The sequence below is a fragment of the Ailuropoda melanoleuca genome, chromosome 3, assembly GCF_002007445.2.
Source record: "Ailuropoda melanoleuca isolate Jingjing chromosome 3, ASM200744v2, whole genome shotgun sequence".
Taxonomy (NCBI): Eukaryota; Metazoa; Chordata; class Mammalia; order Carnivora; family Ursidae; genus Ailuropoda; species Ailuropoda melanoleuca.
The window spans coordinates 48,791,958-48,814,597 of NC_048220.1; the positions used below are offsets into that span (position 1 = coordinate 48,791,958).

A 22,640-nucleotide genomic window follows, 5' to 3' on the forward strand; every position below is an offset into this window, starting at 1 on the left:
AGCACTTTCAGGTTTATTAACTTCTATGATCTCTATCAGATACCAGTTATGAATTTATTGAGTTGATCGTGTCCTAAGACAAGGCATGAAGTAATTACCTGTTTTCTAATTAGACGTAAAAGTGGATCACTATCTTCAATTCCTGCTGTCTTTCAGAGGCAGAGAAAATGTGCTGCTTGGACTTTCCCACAGATGGGCTAATTGTCCTCTGTAAATTCACATTAATCTTCTTAGTCCAGTGTTTGGCATGAGTGGTTAGTCGATATTTGTTGTGAAAGGACCACTGTCGGGCACTGGTTACGATATCCTAGTGATCTGATTTTATTTCTTAATGTGCTTATAATTAACACTGCTAGTGTCGAAAAGGTCCTTAACAGGAAAATCAAAAGGTCTGCGAACATAGGAAATGACTGAGTAGGATAGGGTCAGAAGAATTATTAATAAGGAACATCTAAGTTTACTTTTTGCTATAGTAATGTAGCACCCTTAGTGCAAGGTGAACAGCTTCAGTGCCTCCTGGGCTAGAACACCAGACAACCAGCAATAAGTAATGTTCCTTTATTTTTCAATAGATTAGGCTTTTTGTTTGCCCAATATTGGGCCTATTGGCAAAAATAAGTAAATAAATGATGTTTTCGTCCTCACCAAGTAAAGGGTTATTTTATAGTGTTATTTGATTTTGAAAAAAATAGGGCAGCTTGTTAAACAGGTGAGGAATAACCAATTCCCGTTGGGGCCCATTATGCAAAGGGGGGATAAAGAATTAGATTGAGAGCATCCTGCAAGGCATCCACCTAAATTTCATCCATATAATGTAGTGCTCCACACGTCTCTCTGCATGTCCCCAGCTTGGTGTCACTTTTCACATCTGGTGCAGATGACCGTTGAAAGCCATAGCGGAAGGTAGCAACATGCATTATCAGTGACTGCTAGCATGATCTTAGGCAGTTTGTCCAGTTTCTCATTTTCTCTAGCTAGAGGTAGCTTTCTTGATTAATTTTTTTGTTTCACTGTCTTTAAGAGAAACAGTTGTTAAAATATAAAATTCGTTTTGTTTTCTTTTCTTACAGGTCCTTCAGTCTTGGAGACTATGAGGGAGCCTCTGCACCCAGGGAAAATGTTACCCTTTACAGGGGGGAAGGGTAAACCAGTAGGGAATACAGTACAATCCCAACCCTACTGGGAGGGGCGGGAGGGAGGTGTTGCCGTCACTGTATTAAGTCGATGTTGGGAAACGTTTTAACATCTGGAGCCTTTGTGGGTGGAAATCTGTCTCCAATTACAACTCCGCACTGGATGTGAAGAAGCAAAAAAACAAAACAAACAAAAAAAAAAACACAAAACCTATTCAGTCTACTCACAAAACAGTACATCCTGGAATATTATGGGGAATTGTACCAAAACAAGAACCACAAAAATGATGCATAGGGATAAGAAAGAGGAAAAATTCTATAGCGCACAATAAAGGAAACCTAAGAATGGGGGTTACAAACAGTAAAGAAGCTTTTTTTTTTCCCTTAATTTAAAGATTTTTATAAATTTTCCCACATGTTGGGGCCTTGTTTTTGCATGCTGATGAAGAACTACACAAATGAAGCTAATAGAATTAAAATCAGCTTGCCTACCCATAGTAGAAGCAGGTTCTTGGAAGTTACAATTTAAGGTACCCCAAAAAAAGTTGGAAATAAAACAAAACAAATTTAAACAATGAAGCACCCTGTGAAATGCCAAATGAGTCACTCCTTTTACCTTTGTGGGGTGGGCAGGGAGGGAGGAATAAATGGGGTTGGGCATATCAGACTAAAGATTGACATCTTGATTTTGCATTAAAACATTAATGTAGTGGATATAATTTGATGGTTGTACTTCATTAGATTTAATTTCTAGGCCAAGACGTTCTTTTTAAAGTGCAGTTTAAGGTTCAGGCATGCATTCTGGCTCATAGTGATTGAAAGTACTTTAAATTAGTGGGAAAGTAGCATGCTTGCATCACATAGAGTGAGATTGGTATTCATTTACCTCTGTTGCGCCAGTTTGTGTTGCAGTTTACCAATTCAATATAGCCCTGCATTTAAAATTCCTTTTTAAGATTTGTGGATTTTTTATTTTTATTAAGAATATAGATATAAAGTACTGTAGTTTACAGCTAGGCCTTGAAATATCTTTTTAGGATCTTGTTAGGAATAAGATTGATATTGTATTGTGTGTAACCTGCACAATGTGGAAAGCTGATATACCTGTGCAAAATCTTTGCCTCTGTGCTGTCAGTGTGATGTGCTTTCTGCATGGTTATATACTACTAGTGATTTTATCAAAACTCCTAAAACTTAAAATACATGGTAAAAGATCTGTAAGAGGCTGCATAAATGTTAGTTGGCACATAAAGACAATTGTAGAAGTTGAAGACATGATTGCTATATTTCAATGTTTATTCCCACTCAACATATTGCCTTCTAAGCTTTCTTTTTTTGTTCAAAGCATGATCTTAAAGATATGTTTAAGTTAATGGATGTAATGCAGGGTTCCTACACTGTATTGGCGCATGTTGGTGGCCCTCTGTGCCCTAGATATATGCACACAGGGTGCAAGTAAAAAGCTACAGAGTGAAAGTTGGTTTGGATCCTCTTCATTTCATTTGTTTAGCTTTTCTGTTATTTTCTCTACTTACATGTATTCCTGTGAATAAATCCTTGTTAAGTTAACCCTTTACTTTTCCTTCCATGTGTATTTTCTTATATACTGTGAATGTGAAACCTAACTGGTACACTTGATCTTGTGTCCATATGAAAGTGCAAGTCTTTATTAATTTGGATTGCCTGAACAGTGTATCCCATGATGATGAAGGAAAATGGAGAGATTTTTCTTTTTAACTCTGCTGGTCAGAGATGAAGCCACACCTTTCCATTTTTCAATGCTGCATATTTAATCTGCAACAAAATGTTAAGCCATAACAACCTTTTTATATTTTAGTTTGTCACCTTTGCATTGCAGAATAAATCCTGAATAACCATTTTTATAAGCAGTTGCTCCTCTTTGCATGGTTCTGTTCTTCTAAAGGTGTTGAATGATACAGCCATTGCACTGAAGTTTGAGCTGTATGCGTGTGAATTTTAAAATACCGTTTCAAAAAATTTCAGATGCATGGTAGCATGCAGAAAAGGTTTCTGTTGTGTGTGTGTGTGTGTGTGTTTATGTGTGTATTTTTTTAAACATGTTCTTTCACCTTTTTCCCTCTACTTTGGCTTTGCAAATTTCAGTCTGTAGAGCCTGAAATTAAATCCTATTTTACAATGTCCAGTTTTGTTTTGTTTTTAAATTATAAGTTGGATCCAAAGGGTATGTAGCATATTCCTTTCTAGTACCTTGCTTCACTGGGAGCTCGAAATCTGCTTCATAGTCTCCAAAACCTGAGTAGAGTAGCTATTTTATCCTTAAATCCTAGTGATAGTCGGTAGTTTTTCAAATATTTTTTAGAATTTAATATGGGAGATACCTTAATATTCTGGAATAAGTAAAATTTAAGTTGAAAGAAATGGCAAAATTCTTCTCTAAACACTTGACTAAAACAGACATAAAAACAACCTTAAGTAAAGTTATCTGGACCTGTGATTGACAATTCTATATTGACTGAAAAGCAGTTTGTCACTCGTTTGATTAAAAATTGGTTTTCCACTAAGCAGATAACATAATAATGTGCCCATTTTTGTAGTCACTTAACTGTTTTTAAATTAAAAGGAAATTTAATTTAAAAATGGAAAGTAAAAATAGGTAAATAATGACTGGCAACCTGATTGGGTTGGGTTTTTTGTGTCTCTCCCCCCTCCCCAGGTTATTGTTTCTCCCTAATTTATATTTCAGATACATAGTATAGCATAGGAATTTGCAGAAGCCATTTAAGTTATCTTTTGAGGTAAGCTCTGATTTAGCATTTATTATTCTGATAAAACTTAATACATCATGGGATATATATAAAGCAACTTAACTCTTGTGGTGTAGTCTTAATAGTTTTGAATGTTGACTGAATGTCTATGAACTTGTGTTTGTCTTTGTTACATTCCAGTGTTTCTGCCTCTTGGCATGCTTAAAGCACGGCTTACTTCATCTGCTCCTTACACACTAAAGTGCTGTTAGTGTGCTCAACTACAGAAATAGCCGCTGCTAAGTGATGTAGATTTTCTACTTGAATATTTTTATGTTGTAGGAACCTCAGGAGGTCAGTGTTTACTGTTTTATATATGCCTTCTTTTTCCTGTTCGAGCTTCTCTCTTTGAAGGATTCTAACAGAACAAAAGCTGCTGATCAACCTAAGTTGGAAACAGAAAGTGTATTTAATATAATTTAAATGCATGTTTGGCAGTTCAGTGTTGTAGTCAGTACATTAGCAAGTGAACTTAGTGCCACAGAATTCATTTATTCAGGAAAGAATTTTGCTTTTTGTATTGTCTAATCTCTTTAATAACTTCATACTGTGTAAAAAAAAAATCACTTTTTTATATTTTTTAGTTGGTTATTTCCCAAATAATCAACATGTAAATAATCTTTAAGAGCCAGTTCTGATGCTTTACATTATTGCTACTTGATTTTGTGACGCAAGTTAGGTTTCAGAAGAATAGATTTTAAGACACTTAACCAAGCCATTACATCTTAAAAACGAAATAAGTAGCATACATTTTATAATTAACATATTGATAAACACTGTGATTTTTTTTGTTAAGACTTTTTCATTGATCTGAATTGCTTAAATTGCATATATTGTAAAATAGGATCAGATGTATATTTTAAAATAATTTCAACTGACTTTCCTCTATTGAAATGCTTTGTCTACTCAGTTATGGAATATTCAGATACAAGTTTTATCTCAGGTGAATACTCTTGTATCCTTTTTGCTTTGGTGACATATGCTAATAAGGGGTCATCATACTTACTTTGTTTTTTAGTGTATTTCATGAAGAATCTTTGCATTTAGTCAGATTTTCCAGTCCTTATTCTAGCAGACTAGGGTGGCAAGATCCCTCCTGGCAAGCCTTTTGCATGCAGGTTTACCTTGAGAGTGAGTTCAATTTGGTCCTCTTCGCCAAACCCTCAAGATAGGAAAGTGGGGTTTTTTTGTCCTATATTAATTACCCTGCATAGTTGAAATGCCAGAACTAAACTAATTATATCTTAAGCCCTTCAGTCTAAATTTAAGTCCTTTGCCATAAAAAAGTGGGTTTTTTGCTTCATATAATTAATCTATATTATTCATATTGAATGTATTAACAGATAACGGTGCAAAAGACATTCTTCCCAAGAGAAGAGTGTACCATGCATAACTGCAATTTAAAACCTTCTTTAGTAGTACTTCAAATATAATACACACAGTTTTGCTTATTGAGGTGTTTTTGTTTTTTGGGGTTTTTTTGTTTTTGTATTTGCAAATATTACAAGGGGGAAAACACTAACTGTTGCTACTAGTACTGTTATTGAAGTGTAGGCATTGGAATCTTAAAACTGGTCTTCAGATTAAGGGATAATCTAGTTGAAAAATCAGATCAATAAAGAGCTGTGTAACTATCATCTAGTAATTACACCATGCAAGAGCATTGTATACTTAGTACATTTCATATTGTATTAAATATGGAGATATTTCTAATGCCTCTTAAATTTTGCATAAAAGTTTCATTCACTTGTACACTTTCCAGTGACTTGTGACTTTTTCAGTCTTACGTAGACCTTTCCCCCATTGGTATTACTTATATGTAGAGGATTCTTTATCTTTATGCCTAATAATTATACATATTAATTTTAAGGTATACATTTAATTATAGCAACTGTTTATTGTGATTTGTATCCCAGAATGTATTGTGTTTAAAAAAAAAAAACTGTATGCATGATTTTGAGGGAAGTTAAAATGGTGATTGTTTTTTTCACCTCTCATACATTTTAAAACCAAACCAAATCTGTTTGCCAAGCATTGTATCACTAATTAGGAAAATAGTATTTTCCCTTTCATTACAATTTTTGTTCATCTACCATAGAGTCCCCTTTTACTATGGCTTGGTATTATGCAGAATTAGTTATTTTGCAAATCTAATTCTCTTCCTCAAAGCCTACTACAACATGGTTAGCCTATAAGGCAGTGTTTGTCCCCTCCTAATACCAGCCTCATAAAGGGGTTCTGCTGTATTACCTTATTGATGTTTTCCTGTGTGGATATATAACCAAATTAAGATTGGATGATTTCTATGGAGATAATAATTAGACAATACTGTGTAATTAATTTTACTTAATAGATTATCATCTGTGAGAAGAGATGTTTAAACGTGGTTAATGACTTCACTTCATATTATAAAGCAGTTTTACAATTAATATTCATGTTAACATTGGGTGCAATAATTTAGTAATTTTAGCTTTAGTTATAAATAACTGGATCTTTCTGCTGACAACTTAGGTTGTATGAGTAATGCTTAAAAGCTTTAAATCTAATGTTTCCTGTACCTGCCACACTATGTTAGAATGTGTCCTTCAAATATATCCTCCTGCAACTTCTCAAACTGTACTAAATTGATATTTCTTGAAGTCTAACTCTGTGCTAACAGATCTTCATTTTAAATAGAATATGGTTTTAATTTTTGATAAGCTGCTGAATTTTAAAGAGAGTTTTTTGGGGCCACCAAATATTTTGGATCATGCAGAGAATATATATTGTACTGTAGTAATTTTGTATTTACATTTGTATGATGTGACATAATAGATGTGAATGTTAATCACTGCTTGACTATGTTAATAAAGTTGTTTAACTATAGTTGTTTCACTCTGATTTTTAATGAAAGGAAATGAGCTTTCTTTCCCTCCCTTCCCCCATTTTGGGTCCAGATAAGTCTTGTGTTGTTTTTTGTTGTTCGGGTTTTTTTTTTGTTTGAGGTTTTTTTTTTCCCCCTCAGCTTACACATAGTACACTCTTGTTTGAAAACCATTTTTAAATTGAGTATTTTTTTATTTGTATAATTTAGTAAAAATTTTTGCCCCACATTTTAATTTAACTGCTATTGTTGGTATATTTTCTAAACAGTAGATTCTAGGTTCAGCTCTTGGTGGGCGAGGAGGGAAAAAATACTGCTCTGCAAAAGGAATTAAAAGATGAAGTCCTGAATAAAACATTGTAAGGATAGATTGCATGAATGTGTATGAATGTTTGTCCTATTAGGGCTTCCTATTTATCCTTCAAAAAATTCAGACTTGTGATTTTGGAAATTAATACTTATAAAAATAGTTTTCAGGTTGTAATCCATTATTACAGTTGCATGTGACTAATTCAAATTAAATGTATTAATACATTCCAGGGGAAATGTGTGCACAACTGTTGAGTAGCCTTTTTTATTTGAGATTTAGAACGTCTCAGAACAAGGAAGGAACCTGAGATTAGATCAGTGCAACCCAAAAAACGTCAAGGGAAATGAGGCTCCTCAGATTTCTTTCCTTTTGTTACCTGCTCATGAAAATATTTGAGATAACCTCACGTTGTGTTGGAGAGGGGAAAAAAAAAATTGAAACTTGGGTGGTATCTTACTCTAAAAAAAAAGTCATATCTTCAAGAAAGAATGTAAGGTTTCAGAATTTAGGACTTACGTTGCAGGAGAAGATACTCAAAAGCAGCCTAATTATTAGTTACTCCGGATCCTGATTTGTTGCTGCAGTCTCAGAAATTGTTCCTGAAGCTAAAAAATCCTTTTTTTGGTAAGTGTTTAACATTTTAGTGAAACTAAAATACAAGCTTGATGGGTGTTTTCACTTGATACTTACTTTTGAACTGACAGGCATTTTTATCTTGTGATGAGTTCATAATTCATGTGACTCCCGTAATGTACATTTGATTCTTCAGGAATGATGGGAAAAGAAGCATTTGAACTGTACAGCTCTTGAGTATGGACTTCCTCATTACCATACAGTTGAATATAGAAACTGCTGACGCTGTGACTGCCATTTTGTAATCCTTGATCTCAGAGTCGTGTTAACTTGATGTAAAAGAACCTCTTGATACATCCACTTTGATCTCCAGTCCAATACAATTGCAAATTACAATATAGAAATTCAACACAAGTTTTAAACCATTGGCAAAAGTGATAACTGGAGAAGTTGGTATATACTAAGCCTTCAGGCTTTTATGCAATTCATTCTGTGCCTATTACAGTGATCCTTCCCTGACAGTTAATTTCCTTCTAAGTGTTCCTTTTCAAGCTTTATGTTGCCTTTTGAAAAACTTCATTAAACATTTCAAGAATTGACTGTTTCTGTGCACACAGGAAGATAGTGAATTGGTGCATTGTTAGTATCCAAATTTGCCTGTTAATATACATCAACGTGATAGCTACGTTATTGAACGGGCAGTTCACACAATCGTCCTACCTACTACTAGTGTTGGACATCCAGAAGTTCTCATTTTTTACTCTTAGAAATAAAATTGTGATGAATGTCCCTATGCAGACATGCTTGCATATGCCTGCAATGATTTCTTAGTGCAGTTGCCGCATCTAAAGGAAATGGCTGCGGCCCAGCTTCTCTTCAAGTAACCTACTAATTTCCATACCCAGTAGCAACTTCAGGGGGTGGTACTGTGTGCTGTAAATTGTAATTTAATAGCAAGGTTTTCTAATCTGAAGAAATTCAATATACAAAATCTGTTTTCATATTACATACTTAACGATTGTCTAAGTCTTCTGTCACAGGCACATTTCCCTGGTTTCGTGGAACTTCGGTTCTCTTGTAGGAATGCAAGTGAGTTCCACGGTGGCAAGTGCCAGGGAAAAAACACAGATGAAAGATACCATGGTGGGAGAGAGGCTTGATATTTTTAATGAGATGAGGGGAGATAGAGAAAGGTCTAGAGAGTGTCATTTGAGCAAAAACTTGAAGGAGAAAGCCCATGGATGTTTGGGAATGAGTATTTCAAGTAAAGGGAATAAAGACATTCCTTGAGACAGTAATATGTTTGGCATGCAAATGAGAGAGGTGTACCTTCAGCACTGGGTTAAGGGAGAAGAGCAGTTAGATGTGATCCAAGAGGTAACTGAAGGGGCCTGAAGGTATAGGTCATTTTTGCACTTGAGTCGAGGAACCATTGTAGGGTTATCCGGATTTGTTTTAAAGGAGGAAGCCAGATTTGCTGACATATGGGGATGGTTTGTGAGGGAAGAACTCAAGATGTCTGTTGCTTGGTCTGACTTGAGCAGGTGGAAGGATGGAAATGTCAATTAGAATTGAAAAAAAATCTAGCGTTCAGGTTGAGCCATCCTTGTAGGGAGAGAAGTAAAGTAGGCAGGAGAGATGACCTGGCCACAGATAGAAAACTGATGATGTCTAAGCAGTGCTTCAAATCATGAGGGTGAACGTCATTTGAGAACTGGGGAAAAAAACGGACGGTGAGTAAACCAGACACACTCCCAACACTGAAGTCTGAAATGATAAAACTAGAGAACCATGATACCCTGATGTATAGAACAAGAACTTAGCGTTTAGCACCATGGAAGGCATTTGGGCAGACTGATGGGAGTAGAAGAATCAAAGACTAGGAGCTGTCTTCATGCAAGGTTTGAGAGCCCATAGGTTTTCTTTTCACTCAAGGCCAAGTAGGTTTGTTTCCTAAAAAGTGAAATTGTTCCAAGAAATATGGGAGCTTTTGAAGAGTGAGCAGATCAAAGTGGCCAGAAATACAGAACTTCCCTAAATGACAGGAAGCTTGTAATATCTAAATTTGAAGTTTAAAAACTTTTCCCCAGAAGATTAGCAACAGGTTTTTGTTTGTTTCGAGATAGGATTATTTCAGAGTTCATAAGAGAAAGCAAAAGATGCCAGAAAAATTGTGAAAGGTAGTAGTGAGGATGGGGCAACCCTAGTTATATTTTTTTAAAATTATGGCTACAGGAATTAAAATTGCTTCAAGAACAGGCAGCTCGAACTAAATCTGCAAACATCTAAGTACACCTGAAACTAGTATATGACACTTATGTGAAAAAAAGATGGATTATTTGAGACAACTGTTGGGAAAACTGGGTAGACAATCGCAAAAAAAAATAATATAAGTATCCCTACCTCATATTGAGTAAGGAAATTCCAGATAGTTCTAAATGAAAAATACTAATAGAAAAGCTAAGTTTCTTTTATGTAATCTTGATGTTGGGAAGGCATTTCTAGGTCTGACACCCCAAAAGTCTTGAGATTGGTTTAAAAAGCCTAAAAATTCTACAAAGTAAAAACTTGGAGGAAACTTTGCAGCTCCTTTGATAGAAAATGGTTAGTTTTCTTCTATTACAAAGACAAGTAAGGCAACCCAATAGAAAAATAGGCAAAGCATATTAATAGTTCACAGAAGACAATATAGTTTTATACATATGTTCAACTCAGTCAACTGAAATTTATACTTAAATTGCTTTGACATTGATGAATGTTGGAAAGGCATGGTGACAGTGTACTCCTCCCTGGGAAATACAGAAATGGGAATTCATACATTGTTAATAGGCATGAAATTAATACAAATGAAGGCAAATTTAGAAATACCAAAATATGCCTCAAAATTACAAAGACACATGTATACACTTTGGCCTATAAATCATCCCCAAAGTAATGTATACGGTAGCCCACGAATGAAAAGATGTCACATATACTCACTAAATAAGCAAAAATTGAAAACATCAGTGAGAGTGCCCAACGGAGGAACAGGAACTCCCACAGTGCTGATTTAGTGCAACTACTTTGAAAACCAGTTTGACATTACCCAGTAGAGTTGAACACTTGTATATGCTAAGACTCAGTAATTCTGCTCCTATGTATATACCTTAGAATAACTCCATATATGTGCCAGGAAACATACAAGAATCATCATATCGGCATTGTAATTGCAAAAAGTAACAGCCCAAATATTCCACAGAATGGATAAATTTAAAAGTAGAACTGAGCAGGAGTGCCTGGCTGACTCAGTTGGTGGAACGTGCAACTCTTGATCTCAGGGTTGTAAGTTTGAGCCCCACACTGAGTGTAGAGATTACTTAAAAATAAAATATTTTAAAAAAAAGTCCTGAGCAAAAGAAGCCAGTTTCGGTAGAATGCCTACAGAAAAACCATTTATATAAAATTCAAAAACAGCCGAAACTAAAAAATACATAAATGGGGTGCATGCATGTATAGTACGAAATACGCGTATCATACAAAATGAGGATTGTTAGATCTTGGAAAACCGATGACGCAATCATGATAAGTGAGTTGTGGCTGCATTTTATTCTTATTCCTTAAATGGTGCATAAATAAGTACTCATGTGTATTTCACATATAACTTCACAGCAAGTTCATCTTTTGTAATGAAATCAGATCTGAACTAAAAAAGCAGGTAAGTTTCTGGTAACACTTCATGTGTTAGCTCAAGGTCATTTCAATCCAATATCCTTAGGAACTAAAGATCCATGAGAATTTTGTTGTTAAACTTCTGAGGTATTCAATGCTTTCTACAAGTCCAGGTGATATACTTCTATATTCACCTTTCTGGCAGTTTTACTGATAAACTTCTCTAAGTATTTTATTTTTATATTTTCACTTTGAAGGCACATTTTCCCAAATAAGAAAGTATATTTAAGATGTCTTAACACTTATTTCCTTTTTTTTTTTAAGATTTTTTATTTATTTATTCGACAGAGATAGAGATAGCCAGCAAGAGAGGGAACACAAGCAGGGGGAGTGGGAGAGGAAGAAGCAGGCTCATAGCGGAGGAGCCTGATGTGGGGCTCGATCCCATAACGCCAGGATCACTCCCTGAGCCGAAGGCAGACGCTTAACTGCTGTGGCACCCAAGCGCCCCTTAACACTTATTTCCTTATCACAACTTAGACTTTCAAAAATTTAACTCATGTTCGAAGGGCCACTCTTTATATGAGGGAAGGAAGGAATTTTTTTCATAAACTTTGGGATTTTACAAGAATTTATTTTTGTTAAACCTCATCCTCTTTGTCAATTGTAGGCATGCACGTTTTCTTTAACGGAACTTTAATTGTACGCCTAAGGATGTATAAATCAAAATATTTCCACTAGATGGAGCCATTTACCTAGATTAACCCTGGACTAGGGGTACACTGTTTTGCAGGAACACAGGCATATACATATAAAGTGGAGATTTTCACCCCCAACTTGTCATCAGTACATGAAAATAATCTTGAAATTTTTTTTCTGAATGCGATTTTTTACATTTCAATGTTATTCTCCCTTAGAACACAGGGAATCTTCAAGATGCTTCTTTAAACTCAACTACAGAGTTTATGGTCTGGCAGGACCTCTCAAACATTAACATGCACACGTGTTACCTCACAGTCTTGTTCAGGTGCGGATCCTGATTCGGTCTGGGTGGGGCCCAAGAGTGTACATTTCTAGTAGATTTCCAGATGTTGTCACCGTGCTTGTTTACGGCCTTACTTTGGGTTGGCAAGAACCAAGAGAGTTCTTAGGTACCTGAAGTTCCCTTATGACAGGAGGGGCTAAATGGTTATGTAAACTTCACAAAAGGTTAGGGGCTTTGTGTATTTTGTCTGCAATGCCTGGAGCAATTCCTGAAACAAAAGTAGATGCCCAGTAAATGTTGTTGAATGAAGACAATAAATGCTTTGTGTACAATATGTCATTTATCTTCTTGACAGTCGATGAAGTCAACTTTTTTCTTTTTTCTTTTTTTTAAGATTTTATTTATTCACTTGAGAGAGAGAGTGAGAGAAGCAGACTCCCCATTGAGCAGGGAGCCCAAGGAGGGGCTCGATCCCAGGACCCTGAGATCATGACCTGAGCCAAAGGCAGATGGTTAACCAACTGAGCCACCCAGGCGCCCCAAAGTCAGCTTCTTTTATTATTATTACTATTATTATTCCAGTTCACAGACAAGGAAACTAAAGCCATATGTAGTGGAACTAGGATTTGAACTCAAACACGTAGCTGAACTTGTCAGCCTGGCTCCAGAGCCTGGGCTTTTAACAAAAATACTATACTGCCACTCATTTTTAGGTAACCCATCACCAACAAGGAGACAAAGTTCCACTATGGTCACTTGTCCCTGACAGCCTGGGGGTTTGCTATGCTGCTACATAGAGTCCCACAGTGGGAGTCGAGACTGCACACTATCAGCGTGCAGACCGCTGCCCTACTTTCAGAGCTAGCTTACAGATTGGGGTGGGAAAGAAAGAAGGACATTCAACCAAGACCCACTCTGGGTGCCCCCCGGTCCCCACCCCTTTATCTAATTTGGTTAAGTTTTGTAGTTTCATTGACCAAAAGAATGGACAATAATCCCACATGAGAGATGACCAAGAGACAGAAGCTCCTGAAGTGCTTCCTGGTATTCAGCCACACAGAGTCAGTTAACATTTCTCTTGCAGGTGTTTTGCTGAGCCAGGATCCTGTGCTGGGCCATCTCTGGCTTTCTGTTGGGAATCGCTATTCCAGTTATATCATCATATTGTCAGAAGGAACTTTTACTTTATATTTATTTGGATTTTTTTTTTCTGATCTTCTAGGGCTACCATTTGATCTCAATGGCTAACCTGGTCAAAAGGAGACGGGTCTACCAGAAGTCATTATTTAAACGGTCATGAGGTAGGTTGTTCTAATAAAGTTTATTCACTATTACTGGAAAAAATTTCCTACAACAGATTCTATTTTATATACTTTCCACTGGAAACGTAAATTTCTGTAGCTTTGCATTTAACACTGAATTAATACCCCCATAAAAACATTATTATGAAATAGTTTATGAAGACCCATGGATCTCTCACAAAGTTCTTATCTTCTTCCTAGGAAACAGAAAGTCAGAGCCAGTATAAATTCAAATTTCCCTAAAACCTTTTCCCTACCTTTTAGATGTTTGTGTTCCCTGTGATCCCAAGGTCCTTGGAACATAAGTTCTCCAGTCTTCTCTCCCATAATGAATAACTATCCTAGCTCAGTACCTTGAAGAAGTATTTACCATGTTAAAATTGTTTCTTTCCTCTGGTTCTTATGGGCCAAATCAAATTTTCACACATTTCTGTGTCATCCACCTCTTGCTACATTTCCCAGCTCACATTCACCCTTGTCTTGAAGCTCCTGCCACACCGACATCGTTGTGCCTCCAACATGCGTAAAGTGAGGAAAACCTTACAGTCTTCCCACCATCTGTTCCTACATCTCTTCCTTTTTGATTCACAAGGCTTGGTCCTTTCATTCATTCATATTTTAGATTGATACCACCTCCCTGTGGGAGCCTTTCCTCACGACCCAATCCACCCTGCAAGTCATTTTCTGTCATATCTCAGTTTTATTTTTCTGCGTCACTGGTTTAGTTCATCATGTCTCTTTGAATCCCCTCCAATCTTTGACAGTTTCTCAGTCTTTTCCTTCTTCTTCCTGACCTTGACAATTTTGAGGAGTATTTGGTATTTTATAGAATTTTATTTTATACTTCTCAATTTTGGATTGTCTATTTTCATTTTAAACTGGGGTTATGGATTTTTTGGAAAATACTGCAGAAGTGGGGTACCCTTCTCACTGCATCGTATCAGGGTATTCCTGACCTTGATGTGACATCACTGGTAATGTTCACATGGATCACTCTGTTAAGGTATTATCAACCAGATCTCTCCCAAGTGAGGCGACTGTTTTTCTCTTTTCATATTCCATTCTTTGGAAGCAAGTCTTTAAGTCTAACCCTCGCTCAAGAGGAAGGGAATTAAATCCCACCTCCAAGAAGGGGGAGTATTTACATATATTATTTGTAATTCCTCTCTTAAGAAGATGTGTCCCTTCTCCCTTATTTGTTTGTCTGTTTATATCAGTATGAACTCATAGATACTTGTTTCATTCTTTGGGTTATAATCTAATACTGCCACTATTTGTTGCTCAAATGGTTCCAGCTTTGATTACTGGGAACACTTTCAGGTTGGTTTCGGTATACTTTTCACATGTCCCTATATTTTATTCTTTTTATTTTTAGCGCTTGTTACTTTCTGGCATAAGTGATGCTCTAGACTCATCTTGTATATTTCCTGCTCCAGCCCTAGAATCAGCTCTGTCTCCAAGGAACCTGTTTCCTTTTTTGAAGAATGGAATTTAAAACCCAAGATCTGGGGGCGCCTGGGTGGCACAGCGGTTAAGCGTCTGCCTTCGGCTCAGGGCGTGATCCCAGCGTTGTGGGATCGAGCCCCACATCAGGCTCCTCTGCTATGAGGCTGCTTCTTCCTCTCCCACTCCCCCTGCTTGTGTTCCCTCTCTCGCTGGCTGTCTCTATCTCTGTCAAATAAAGAAATAAATAAAATCTAAAAAAAAATAAAAAAAAATAAAAATAAAAATAAAACCCAAGATCTGGGTGCTGGATATACTAACTGCTACTGGAATATAACTGTCCCTACATCCTCTCACTGGACAGAGCAAGGAAATAAATGTATTTACACTAACCCATGTATACCCACGTATCTGTATTTCTTTCTTTCTGTATCAGTATGTAAAAATAAACATAAATTTATACTGATCTCTCCACCTCTAATCCATTCTCATCTTCCCTTCTGCCTCTGCCTTGCTTATTTGTAACTTCTTTCTCTGAAAGTAATATCTTTTTTGGGGGGGCTTCCTTTTTTCATTTAAATTCAGTTAGTTAACATATAGCGTATTAATAGTTTCAGAGGTAGAGTTCATTCAATTCATCAGTTGCAAAAACACCCAGTGCTCATTCCATCACGTGCCCTCCTTGATGTCCATCACCCAGTTACCCCACCCCCACTCCCCTCCCTTCCGGCAACCCTCAGTTTGTTTCCTGTGAGGATGAGTCTCTTATGGTTTGTCTCCCTCTCTCATTTCGTCTTGTTTTATTTTGCCGGGGGGTTGTTTCTTTTACTAACCAGAATCCTGCTGTATGTGTTGTTCTTTGATGTGCTTGCTGGAGATGAGCTCAGCCTCACACACTCCTTTCATTCATTATATATTCCACAGAAGTAGTGTCACTGTTGCGGTTGCTTCATTCTGCTGTTAAAATTAGGCCCACTTTTGTGCACAAACTTGAGCGCAGGGGCTGGAATTTGAGGGGAAGAGTGCCAGTCTGAGTCCTTGTCAATCTGAAGTGAAGGTGTGTTGACTTAGCATTCAGCAGGTGACAGGCCGCAGCAACACCTATCTTCAGGGTATTTAGTTATTTGCTCAATGCCAGTAAACATGTAAAGCAGTTGCAGAATTTCTAACCACTATGAGAAACAAATTTACCACCTCGAGTGCAATGTTCACGTATAGTTCTTTCTTTCTTCAGCCCTATCGGACCCAGTCAGAACACCATGTCCTCACCTTGCCTGGAGCTCAGCATCTTTTTCACCCTACACTTAGACATACAGTTTGATTCACTTGTATCAATCTGCATTTCATACTTTGATTTCTACCTCCCCCAACTTCTTGGTTGATTTTTTTGAAAATCTGCCTCCAGTAAAAGTTCTGTGGGTTTTGACAAATGTTACCAATCATTTCTCCACCACCCCAGTATTACACAGAACAGTTCAATTCCCTAAAAAATGTCCCCATGCAACAACCCCTTTGTAGTCAGCTACTCTCCTTTCCTCCAACCTTGGCAGCCTCTGATCTGTTTTCCACTCTTATAGGTTTGCCTTTTCAGTAACATCCTATCAATGGAATCATACAGTATACAGCCTCTTGAGTCTGGCTTCTTTTATTTTGGCAAAATGCTTTTAAGATTCATCCGTATCGTATGAAACAATGGCTCATTTCTTTTCATTGCTAAGGAGTATTCCATTGTATGAACGTACCACAGTTTATTTATTCTTTCCCTTGTTTTTTTTTAAATTTATTTATTTATTTATTTATTTATTTATTTATTTATTTATTTGACAGAGATAGAGACAGCCAGCAAGAGAGGGAACACAAGCAGGGGGAGTGGGAGAGGAAGAAGCAGGCTCATAGCAGAGGAGCCTGATGTGGGACTCGATCCCATAATGCCGGGATCACGCCCTGAGCCGAAGGCAGACGCTTAACCACTGTGCCACCCAGGCACCTCTATTCTTTCCCTTGTTGAAGAACATCTTGGTTGTTTCCAATTTTTGGAAATTATGAATGAGGTTGCTATAAACCTACACATTCAGATTTTTGTGTGAACATAAGGTATTTCCTTGGGTAAATACTGTTGTTTTTCAGTCTTTAAGTTTGGGGGTAATTTATTATGGAGAAATAGATCACTAATGCTTTCTTTTTTTCCTGAATCATTTGAGGGTAAGTTGCAGATGTTGCTTTATCCATAAATACTTCAGTAGGTATTTTTTTTTAAGATTTATTTATTTATTTGATAGAGATAGAGACAGCCAGCGAGAGAGGGAACACAAGCAGGGGGAGTGGGAGAGGAAGAAGCAGGCTCCCAGCAGAGGAGCCTGATGTGGGGCTCGATCCCAGGACTCTGGGATCACGCCCTGAGCCGAAGGCAAACACTTAACAACTGAGCCACCCAGGCGCCCCAGCTACCCAGGCGCCCCTTCAGTATTTCATAAAATTCTCTCTTCCGTGACCACACGAAAGTGACCAAAATTAGAATCTAATTTGCATGCTTATTCAAAATTTACTCATTGTCCCAATAATGTCATTTATCACAAAATAAAATGTCCCTATCACTCATTATATTCAGGCAGGTGCATGTCTCTTTTTATCCTTTAATCTGGAAAGATTCCTCAGTCGTTGTCTTTCATGATATTGACATTTTTGTAGAGGATAAACCAATTATTTCATAAAATGCCCCACAGGTTGGGTTTATCTACTGTTTCCTTACTATTGGATTCAGAAATATGCATTTCTGACAGGTGCCAATTTGTGCTGTTATTAGCGATGTCAACTTTGATCTCTCTCTCTCTTTCTCTCTTTTTTTCTTTTTAGAGAGCTTGTGAGCTCGTTCAAGGAAATTTTGAGATTTGCTTAAACAACACCTTCACATTAGGGACATTTAGTATTAGAGTGCTTTTATATATTTCTGGTGGCTGACAAAATTGTACTATTTATTTATTTGAGAGAGAGAGCATGAGCAGCAGTAGGGGGGTGGGTGGGGAGGGGCAGAGGGAGAGAGAGAATCTTAAACAGGCTCAACACCCAAAGCAGAGCCCAACCCAGGGCTTGGTCTCACAACCCTGAGATCACGACCTGAGGCAAAATCAAGAGTCCCATGCTGGGGCCCCTGGGTGGCTCAGTTGGTTAAGCGGCTGCCTTCAGCTCAGGTCATGATCCCAGGGTTCCTGAGATTAGGCTCCCTGCTCAGCAGGGAGTCTGCTTTTCCCTCTGTGCTCTCATTCTTTCTCAAATAAATAAATAAATAAAATCTTTAAAAAAAAAAAAGAGTCCCATGCTTAATTGAGCCACGCGGGCACCCCAACTTTGATCTCTTAATTAAGGTGTTGTCTACCACATTTCTCAAATATAAAGTTACTATTTTTCCCTTTGTAACTTATAAGTTTATCTTGTGGACTGATACTGTAAAATTATGCAAATATTCTGTTTCTCATTAAACTTTCATTCATCTCAGCGTTTATTGATTACTCTTGAGTCAATTATTATTATGCAGACTGTCAAATTGTATTTTTCCACATTTTGTAGTTGGCCTTCTATTATAAGGAAGGGCTTTCCTTACTCACTATTGTCCTTTTATGTATATTATGATTACTACTGTGTATGGATTTTTCTCTGCTTTACATCTGTCCCAACTTTTTTTTTTTTCTCTCCTTGACTTTTTTAGGGAAGATTGATTATACTTCTTTCTTTTTTTTTTAAAGATTTTATTTATTTATTGCACAGAGATAGAGACAGCCAGCGAGAGAGGGAACACAAGCAGGAGGAGTGGGAGAGGAAGAAGCAGGCTCATAGAAGAGGAGCCTGATGTGGGGCTGGGATCACGCCCTGAGCCGAAGGCAGGCGCTTAACCGCTGTGCCACCCAGGCGCCCCAATACTTCTTTCTTTTATCCTGTTTTTTTTCCTATTAGTTTGAAAGTTATATTCTTTTATGGTGATTTCAGCTATTTTAACATGCCTACCTAGTATGTTACTCAATACTGTCTACAATTAACCAGTATCTTTTTTTTTGGAACAGGGCCAGGACCTTAGAATGTTGTGACTCTCCCACTTATGTGCTGTTACTGAATATTACTTTAGTTCTCGCTCTTTTTAAAAAAACTCTAGTAAGTATACATTATATTTACTTTTATATTTGACTTTTGTTTGGGTTTATCCATGTATTTGCTATTATTATACTTATCATTTCTTTCTGTACCTCAAATCTTTTGTCTAAAGTCAATTTTTGTATGCCTGAAGTGTATACTTTAGAATTTCCTCTAGTTGTAGTAAACTCTGTTTTTGCTTGTCTGAAAAAAAAAAATAACACTTTTAATTTTGTTTTCTTTCTTGAAAGACATTTTGGCCTGGTAGATAATTCTAGGTTGACATTTATTTTTTCTTAGTACGTTAAAGATATTACTCCACCCTCTTGAGCCTTACATTGTTGCTGTTGAGACATCAATATTCAGTATAAATGCCTTTGAGGCAAAGGAGCAGTGGGGTAAGTGATCTGTTCTTGTTTTTAAGATCTTTTTTTGTCTTTGGTGCATATTTCACCATGATGAATCTGCATGTGAAAATATTTTTAATTTATCCTGCTTATAATACACTGGACTTGCTAGGTCTGAAGATAATGTCTATTAACAATTTTTATCCATTTTCTTTGTTAAAATTAATTAATTTATTATTTTTCATTGATGTACAGTTGGCACACGATGTTACATTAGTTTCAAGCGTACAACATAGTGATTCAACTTCTCTATAGGTTATGCTTTGCTCACCACAAGTACGGCTGCCATCTGTCACCAAACAATACTGTTACAATACCACAGGCTCTGTTCCCTGCACTGTAAATTTCATCCCCAGACTTATTCATTCTGTAACTGGAAGCCTGTGTCTCCCACTCCCCTTCACCCATGTTGCCCATTCACCCCCCAACCCATTCTCTTTTAAAATATTGAAACTTCTCTTTCTTTAGTTTTTAATCTCTTATTTACTTCTGGAACTGCCATTAAATGTTTGTCAGAACTTACTCTATCATCTCTATCTTTTAATATTCTTTTACTATTTTTATCTCTCACTGTCTTCAGAGATTTATCTTTCAAATCACCAATTCTATCTTTAGTTCTATCTAATCTGCCATTTAATCCTCCTGTTGAGTTTTTTCTAAAAATTTTTAAAAGATTTTATTTATTTATTTGAGAGAGAAAGAGAGCCTGCACAAGAGCAGGGGGAGGGGAGCGGGCGGTGGGGAGGCAGAGAGACGGAGGGGGAAAGAATCTCAGGTAGACTCCACGCTGAGTGTAGAACCCGAAGCCAGGCTCCATCTCACGACCTTGAGATCATGACCTGAGCCAAAACCAAGAGATGGACACTCAACTGACTGAGCCACCAAGGCGCCCCAGCCTCCCACTGAGTTTTAAGCTTTAATAATTATAGCACTGACCAAAATTCTAGTTGACTCTTTTTCAAATTTGGTCATTTTACATAGTCTCTAATTCCTTGCTCATTATTTTCAAGCTTTTTTGCCTTTAAACATATTCATCATAGTGGATCATACTCTGCATCTGATAATTTCAATATCTGAATTTATTGTGTGTCTGACTCTGGTATCTTGGATATCTCTATCACTGATGGTGCCTGATTTGCTTGTGTTTCGTGATTTAACTTTGCTCTCATATTCCTTGAATTTTTTTTTTAAAGATTTTATTTATTTATTCAACAGAGATAAAGACAGCCAGCGAGAGAGGGAACACAAGCAGGGGGAGTGGGAGAGGAAGGACCAGGCTCATAGCGGAGGAGCCTGATGTGGGGCTTGATCCCATAATGCCAGGATCACACCCTGAGCCGAAGGCAGACGCTTAACTGCTGTGCCACCCAGGCGCCCCTCATATTCCTTGAAATTTTATTCATAGAAATTCTTGAGCCAGGGGTTTACATTATTGTCCCCAGAGAAGATTTTTTTTAATTTCTTTTATTTATTTGAGAGAGAGAAAGAGAGCATGAGTGAGAGGGAGAAGCAGACTCCCACTGAGTAGGGAGACTGATGCAGGGCTGGATCCCAGGATGGTGAGATCATGACCTAAGGTGAAGGCAGATACTTAACCAACTGAGCCACCCAGGCACCCCACCCCAGGAGGGATTTTTATTTTCCTCTGCTGGTTATTTGATATGTAAGTAGCCCAGGGCCACTGAAATAAATTCTCTGCTTGAGGTTTTTGTTTGTGTTTTCAAATAGCATGAATCCAGACTACAAATCCATGTAAGTGCTAGCTCGTGTTTATTTTAGCAGAGATTTGCCTTCTCCATCCACTGTGAAGGGCAGGATTAGCAAGTTTCTTTGCTCTTCCCTTCTTTACAGTAGATTTGTTTCTAGTTCACCTTTACCTTGATAACATTGCCTTTGACGTCCCAAATTATGGTAAAGGTGATGTCGTAAATCAGTAACAAAATGAAAATTTAGTAAACACTTGTGTGACGATGTGAAGAAAATTCAGGTAGATCCCTGTATCATGCCTTAAAATATATTCTTAAGAGATTAAAGATTTAAAAGTGAAAAGTGAAATCAGGGAAAGATTCTAAATATACTCTTTATGTTCTTTTTTTCCTGAAGCAACTCAACAATTTGGCAGAAGTGGGGCAAATCTGGTCCCTATAGAGCCCTCAGGGTAAGTGCCACTGATGACACTGAAGTTTTGGATTTTATTGAGTCAAGCACGTGATGTCCAGGAGTGTGTCTATTGCTGTGTGACAAACCACTTCAAAACCTGGTGGCTCAAAACAACAACAGTCCTTTATTTTGCCCATTAATCTGCAATTTGGGTGGGGCTAAGAAGGGAAGCACGTCTCTACTCAACATTTCATTGGCTGGTAAGACTGGCCTGGGGACCAGAGGAGCCACTCTCAAGATATGTCATTCGTATGACTGGTAAGCTGATCCTGGCTGTTGGCTGGGATCTCAGCTGAGGATGTGTTCCTTGGGTTTCAGTTTCTGGCTGTATGGACCTCTCCATAGACTATGGGCTTCTTCACAGCAGGATGGTTTGGTTTCAAGATGTAGTGCCTCAAGGTAACCAGGTGGACGTGGTGTTGCTTTTCATGACCTAGCATCAAAAGTCGCATAGTGTAATTTCACTGTGAGCCCAATCCTGCCTAGGCTCAAGGAAAGAAAACATAGACCCCTCCCCGTCACACCTTTCAATGGAAAGAGTGTCAAAGTCACATTGTAAGAGGAGCTTGTGGGATGGGAGATATGGTTTTGCCTATTTTTGGAAAACACATTCTCTCACAAGGGGGTGGGCCAGCTGTAAGCCTGCCTCTTTAGTGTGACCGAGAATGTAGCCTGCTGAGCTCCTGGATGGTCCTGAGCACCGGAGAAGGACTTGGAACGGCTGCTCCCTGATTGTTTCACAATACTTTGGGAGTTTTCCATCAGAGGGAAACCACGACACACCTACCCACACACCTACCTGAAATCCACCACCCATCCGAACTCACAACAACTGTCATAAGACTTCCCAGTTTGGAATCCTGACTCAACCACTTATTGACTGTGTGACCTTTCTGTATCTCAGTTGCT

The 22,640-nt window shown here is 37.6% G+C and overlaps 1 protein-coding gene and 1 long non-coding RNA gene across 4 annotated transcripts in view; both read left to right on the forward strand.

The window, feature by feature from the left end:
* The window catches only part of TNPO1 (transportin 1), a 92,099-nt gene extending 85,315 nt beyond the window's left edge, over positions 1–6,784 (forward strand). For all 3 annotated transcript variants that reach the window (XM_011227605.3, XM_034656342.1, XM_011227606.3), the window contains exon 25: positions 1,071–6,784. The gene's annotated coding sequence lies outside the window, so the exon portion shown is untranslated. The remainder of the gene's footprint in view (positions 1–1,070) is intronic.
* A 6,125-nt stretch (positions 6,785–12,909) lies between these two features.
* LOC117801513 lies at positions 12,910–21,990 on the forward strand. The gene is made up of 4 exons (XR_004624093.1): positions 12,910–13,599; positions 19,098–19,185; positions 19,465–19,562; positions 21,675–21,990. It is a non-coding gene; the product is annotated as an uncharacterized LOC117801513 (long non-coding RNA).
* The last annotated feature ends 650 nt before the right edge of the window (positions 21,991–22,640 follow it).